The sequence below is a fragment of the Silene latifolia genome, chromosome X, assembly GCF_048544455.1.
Source record: "Silene latifolia isolate original U9 population chromosome X, ASM4854445v1, whole genome shotgun sequence".
Taxonomy (NCBI): Eukaryota; Viridiplantae; Streptophyta; class Magnoliopsida; order Caryophyllales; family Caryophyllaceae; genus Silene; species Silene latifolia.
This window is the reverse complement of record NC_133537.1, coordinates 324,201,639-324,208,964: the sequence shown is the minus strand read 5'-3', so window position 1 is coordinate 324,208,964 and position 7,326 is coordinate 324,201,639.

Sequence of the window (7,326 nt, the reverse complement as noted above, 5' to 3'; positions counted from 1 at the left end):
CCGATCACCACCACCCCACTGACAAAACCCCCTCCTCGGATCCACCGCCGCCCTCCACAACCACCACAGCCCCTGCTCTCGTCCCCTGCCTCACCACCAACCACCACTTCCTCGCCACCTTACCACCCTCTTCTCCCTCATCTCTCTCTTTTTCCAGATTTACAACTGATGCGTGTCTTTTATATGATGTTTTACATCCCATTTTCCACGCATTTCAGAGCTCATTCATGTAGTTTATGCTGCATTTCTCCCTATTTCCGTCTACTTCCGTATTTTGTACATTATTGTAGAAATGTGAAAAATCCAGCGGAAATCGAGCTAAATCCGTCCCCGAGTATCCTGCATTGCATATGACGTGAAGTATTCACCCGAGGAACGAGCTTGGTGCGCAATTCAAGGCCCAAAAGACAAGTCCACGAGTTCATAGAAGTCAAGTAGCAGCTCAAGCAGTCGATCGACCACCACATTCAGTCGATCGACCAACCCTCGGGTTACAGAGGCTACTGTTCACTGCCAAGCGGTCGATCGACCCCTCCCATCAGTCGATCGACCAAGATGCTATTCCAGACGGGAATTAAAAGACTGAGGAAACGCAAGCCCATGATGCTAGGTTTAGGAAATAAGAAGTTACGTTAATTGCTATATAACGTAACCTAAAAACATTCAGTTAGGTATCCAGTTTTATCTAATCTAGTCTTTAATCAAGTTTTATTCAGTAGTTTTACATTAAGTTTCACATACAGTTCTTTATAGTTATTTAGGGTTTGGGATTATTGTTGAGCATTGGATCTTTGGTTCTTATCAATCTTTCCTCTGCAAATTCGGTATTCATCTACCCTAATCTTAGTTTATTGCTTTATTTTATCATTAGTATAGAATTGGTAGCTAGATTCCCGCAACCAATTTTATCGTTCATGTTAATTGTTTACTTTATCGTTTCAAGCATGAATTCAGTAATCCTTATCGTTAATGTTATTGTTTTTACCCTTAGCATGAGTAGCTAAATAGTTTGTGCTAGGATGTAGGCGAGTTTTAGCATAGGCGGCAAAGTATTGAACACGGACTGATTCGCATGTCAGTCGATCGACTGACATTCTCGGTCGATCGACTGACCTCGTGAGGTTACCCTTCGTTTTAGTTGATTTTAATGTTGTATTTAACGGATCGAATGCATGCGACCAGTTAGATGCTTATTTTATGACTGACCCATTAGATCGAAAGATAGGGGAAGTTATTTGACCACCAATTAAAATGACTAAACTGTGCTGAGATCGAAAGATAGGTATAGTTTAGACCGTTTGTCACTTTTCAGGACGAGAGTCAGTATTAGTGATATTAGGGACCTATAGCGAGATCGAAAGATGCTATTTGTTAAGAGTGGACCGAGAGGACCTCTTGTTTCCCGCCTCACTTGTGTTCGATTTAGACCCGTTTAGTATGCTGCCGCCGAAGCTTTAATAAACCGATCATCCTAGTACCCCTTCTTTATCTGTTTAAGCCATCTTTTATTGTTTTTATTTATTCTTAGCTTTAGACCAAATCAACTCAAACCCCACTATTGTTACCTTAGACTGAACTTAGACAACTAGAATTTACATCTGCCTCCTTGTGGTTCGACCCTGTTACCACTAGCCTAGGTTAGTCTTAATCTTATTTTTGGTGCTCACAACGACGGGTATCAAATTTTGGCGTCGTTGCCAGGGAGGCAATAGTTCTAATTTTAGTTGTTTTATTTTTAGTCTTTCTCAGTTTAAGGGACTTCTGTTCCTTAAACTTTTCTTATATTCTTTTGTAGTTTCTTCTTATGCGCAGGTCACAGGGTGGTGAACTAGTACCATTTGACCCTGAGTTAGAGAAATCTTTGCGCGAGTTGAGACGAGCACGAAGGATACTATCGACAGAGGAAGAGCTGAGTACTCTGTCAAGCTATCACGAGCACGATCTGTTCGAGGAAGACCAACAGTCTTCACCCATTTCCACCTCTTCAGCCGAGACAGTTACTTTCCCAGAAATTCCAGTCATGGCCGAGGAAGCAAGTATAGCTAGTCATTCTGAGCCGACAGCTGACAACTTATATAAGGGGTTCGAATTACTAGGAGATGCCAGGAAGTTCGAACCAAAGCCTTCATACATCGATATGGTTGAGAGAAACCAGTTCGGGGGAGCTGCAAATGAAGATGCAGCTAAGCATATGGAAACTTTTATTGACTACTGCTGTTCCATATCCCCACCAGCTGGCGTGACCCAAGACCAGATCAAGGAGACCATGTTTATCTTCTCCCTTCGTGATGCTGCAAGGGAGTGGTATAGAGATCTGGACCGAGCCGTTCATGGGATTACTGACTGGAATTCCTTGGCATTGGCATTCTACAAGAAGTACTTTTCTGCTTCTAAGACGATTGCTATTAGAGCCCAAATCACAAGTTTCAAACAAGGGCCGAATGAGAACTTCCACGAGGCATGGGTCCGATTTAAGAAGTTGGCGCGAACCATACTGCACCATGGTTTCGAAAAATGGAGCTTGTGCAATCATTTCTATAATGGGTTGTACGACGATCGGAGGGCCATTTTGGATGCTGCAACCAATGGCCGATTTGCTGAAAACTTGGGAGCAACCAAGGGGTGGAAGATCATTGACGATCTAGCCACCCACAAGGCTGAGTACGGGAATTCCAGAGGGAACCAGAGGAGAGCTGCTGAATCTTCCTCTGTTGCTGCACTTGAGGCTCTCACTGCGAGATTTGACAAATATGAATTGAGAGGCGCTTCTAAAGGTGGGATGTACCAGGTAAATGCTGTGTCAGACGGTCCCTTCGTCTGTGAAAGGTGTGGAGCTGAGGGGCACGTTTCGAAGAACTGCCCTAGTCCCTTTGAGTCTTGTGCTGCCTTTCAACACTATAGGCAGTCAAACACCTACTATGAGCCGAATACCCATCCAAACTTGAGTTGGAGGAGCCAAAATGTCCTGAACCTAACTCAAGCTCCGCCGCAGCAACAACCCTATGTACCCCCTCATCAAAAGCAACAACAATATCAGAAACCTCCCTATGTGCCGCAGCAACAACAATCACAGAATTCTGAATTTTCCGAGCTCAAGAACTTGTTGCTAAAGGAGTCCCAAGCAAGAGAGGCCGGGATGAAGCTACTAGAGAGCCAAATTGCTCAATTGGCTAGCAAAAGTAACACTCGCGCTCCTGGACACTTGCCAACTCAAACCGACCAAAAGTAGACCCTAAATGCCATCACCTTGAGGAGTGGGTCCACCCTTGATGGTCCTGCCATGGTCGAGGACGCTGTTAAAAAAGATGAGCCGGAATCAAGTCAAAAGAAAGCTTCAACGAATAAATCAAAGAAACAGGCGTCTACCAGGTATATCAGTCGATCGACTGATGTACCCGGTCGATCGACTGATACACGGGTTACAGGAGCTTCTGGAACTGTACACAGCGGTCGATCGACTGGGGATAGCGGTCGATCGACCGAGATCACTGCTGATAGCGAGATTTTTCGTCCTCCGATGCCCGATAACTTGAGAGACCATTTATTTCGGGGCACGACAACTCCGAAGGTGTCAGGACCAGACCCGAGTGCTGATGGGTCCATCCCGGTTCCGAAATTTGACCCGATGACGGTCAATGGCTCACATTTGAGACGGTCCGAGGAGGGTTCAAGCTTCAATAAGGAGAAAGCAGTGGACTTCCAGCCTAAGTCCACGGATGCCGGCATGCGCAACCTAGAGGAGAGGGCTTAGGTACTTCTTACAGCCCCATATCCGGAGAGACTAGTGCCGACAAAGGAACAGGTATCTTTCAGTAAGTTTGAGAAAGTTATTCGTAGCTTGAATGTTCAGGTACCCTTCCTTGAGTTAGTGAACCAAGTGCCAGCATACACTAAGTTCATGAAACAGTTATTGTCTAAGAAAAAGTCGCTTGAACATGTTCACACTGTCGCGTTAACTAAAGAGTCTTGCTCTTACCTGTCTCACACTGCACCCCATAAGTTAGAGGACCCGGGTAACTTTTCTGTTCCTTGCAAAATAGGTACCTTCTCTATTGAGAAGGCATTATGTGACCTAGGAGCTAGTATAAGCGTTATGCCTTTGAGTCTAGCTAGGAAGCTTAAATTGACTAGGTTCGCAGTGACAGACATGACAGTTCAGATGGCTGACCGATCTGCGGTCTAACCCATAGGAGTCCTAGAGGACATCCCTGTCCAAATAGGGAAGTTTTTTTTCCCTGTTGACTTTGTTGTACTTGACATGCCTGAGGATGCTCATATACCCATTATTTTGGGTAGGCCATTTCTACACACTGCTGGTGCAGTCATAGATGTCGGTCTAGGTACCTTGACTTTCAAAGTAGGCAAGCATTCTATTGTCTTTGCCCAACCGGCTAAGAAAAAGGATCCCATGTGGCCGGTGACCTGTAATACGGTTTCTGAAAAGAAATCGTACTTTGTGCTTCCTGATTTACCTGTCTCTATTACTACTCCTGTGCTAACCCCTCCGCCCCAGACTGGGAGCAAAAAGGAGGAAGAATATGTTGTTTTAAATGTTGCAGGAGCTGGTTTGGGGAAGGAAGTGCTGCAAGTTGTTCCAGCTATAAAGAAGCCGATCATTCAAAGAGGAGGTCTTGGTTGCCTGAGCTATGGGATTGATGAGGAGTTGATGACGAGCCGGTCAAGGTAAGGGAGTCCGACTTGGATTCCGGTGAGCCCGAAGAGATCCTTGAATGGGGAGATGATGAGAGTGTTGATCCGTTGAGCCATACGGACGTGGAAGCTAAGAAGGGTGCAATCGCTCAAATAAGTACCATTGAGGCTACCTCTAGTAGCCAGAAGCCGACGAAGTGGGCCATACCATGGTCTTTCTTGATCAACTATTAGTTGATCAAGCTCGTTATAAACTTCATTTTATTTGCTTTTGTTAGACAATCTTTTATTGCTTTTGTGTGCGCGAAAACTTCGCATTTTATTTTGTTTGTTTAGGATTTTTAAGCACTTTAGACTTTATTCTGGGTTTGGCGCAGTTTTGGGCGCGTATTATTGTGCATTTGCAGGTTTTTAGACCTCATTTACTCAAGTTATTGAGCAAATACGAAGAAATAAGGAGTACAGCAGTACTTTCAGTCGATCGACTGGCCATCCCGGTCGATCGACTGAGTTGCGCTTTCCAGGAGCTTCTGTTCCTGTTCATCTAGTCGATTGACTGCCATCCTTGGTCGATCGACCGAGGACACTGCTGCACCTATTCACGACCTTTCCCCTGCTGAGTTGGGTTGATTTGCGGACTTGAGGGAGTTTTCTACTCCACTTTATTTTCCGTCAAATTATTTATTTCTTCTGATTTTCTCCTTCGTGCACAATTTTACCGCTTCATTATTGTCTTTCTCGGTTTTATGCGTGGTCTTGCTTGTCTTTCAGGTACCTATTAGTAGCACTGCTAGCTACTGAAACCTCCTAGCTCACGCTGGTTTGGGGAGGTTTCCTTTGCTGCGCTTAAAGTCTTGTGAGTTCCTTGTTTTCACTTCATGTCTTATTTATTTTCTCGCAAATTCCCATTTCTCTTTTCTTCATTACATGATTTTGCACAATGGGGACATTGTGCGATTTGGTTTGGGGAAGGGTTTTGCGTCGCATATCATTTGCTTGCATTCACGTTTACATTTTGTTTTGCATTGTCGTTTATTTCTTCATATACATCAAAATTCAAAAAAATTGAAAAATTTCAAAAAAATTCCCATAAAATGCACGTTTATTTTAGCATATAGTTGAGTCGGAACGGTAGTATTTCAAGGATGAAATAGCAATTGCACTTGTTTTGCCTGAGCCTTGCTTGATTAACATGTTATTAGTAGAATCATATAAGTGCATATCTACGAGTTTTCGTTAAATTTCTTGCTGGACTTGAGACTTGACTTAGAAAATTGGCAAACTACATCATATTTCTAAGATTTAGAGCCTATAACTGGTGACATTCATGACCGGTTTATCTAGGATGTGAGTAGTTACTCCTTATGAGACGTGTCACATAAATGTGCATAAATATGAACTTAATCTGCTTAATACCTGTATGCATTCGGTCTGTGGTTTGTCGACACATGTGGTAGAGGTTTCCCCTTTCTCATTTTGCCCATAAGCTCCACACTGCCAAAAACATCCTTTTTGCCCTATTTACTACATCCTACATTTAGTCTGTCCTTTGTCAAGCTAGTAGTCTGTGTTCTTGGGGTTGTTACTCATTTTTGGTGGCACATGCTCATGTTTGAGATGATATTGGGAAGATGAAATGAAGGAGGAAAGAAAGAAAAAAGAAAAAAAAATGATGAAAAATGATTCGAAAAAGAAAATGAAAAAAAAAAGAGTTATGTACTGGTTAAGCAGTCGATCGACTGCCCCTATAGGTCGATCAACTTAAGTTCGAGAAAGAGAAAAAAAATCAAATTCGCATAATTCAAAATCCTTATCTTTTGGCGATTTTTGCTCCCATGTTTTATTCTTATTTCGTGGGGAGTTAGTTGATTACTTGTATCTCTGGAAATTGTGAGATTTGTGCTTGATGTACCACCGTTTCGTTTGATTATGAGCAAGAAGTTGGATATTGCCATTTGGTTCCGTTTTGGTGCTAGCTTGATCACCTGTACCTCCACATTTCCATAAAATGTTTTGCCTCTTCTTACCCATACCTCACATATCCACATATATACCTCGGCATGTGTCATGGTCTCTTGTTGGTTGGAATGCATATGTACGGTTGTAGAGATTACTTTCATATTAGATTGCAGGCATGTTCTTATAGGTCGTAGTAAGGTGAGCGTCACTACAAAATTAATTCTTTCTATCTTACATATATTCACCTGTACTTATTGAGCGATTTGAGCGACCCGTGAGAGTCCAATTTGATAAGTCTCTATAGTTGTCAGTTCAGCAATATTTCTAACGACCCCATAACTCGTTTGCATGATTCATTTGCTAATTGATTGTTGGTTAATGCATTAAAATGGTTTAGGCTTTGCATGTTGCATTTCGCTCTGAGATTGAACTCGTTCCATTAGGTCATTAGATCGAGTCTAGTTCTTGCTTGAGGACAAGCAAGGGTTTGGTTTGGGGAAGTTTGATGCGTGTCTTTTATATGATGTTTTACATCCCATTTTACACGCATTTCAGAGCTCATTCATGTAGTTTATGCTGCATTTCTCCCTATTTCCGTCTACTTCCGTATTTTGTACATTATTGCGAAAATGTGAAGAATCCAGCGGAAATCGAGCTAAATCCGTCCCCGAGTATCCTGCATTGCATATGACGTGAAGTATTCACCCGAGGAACGAG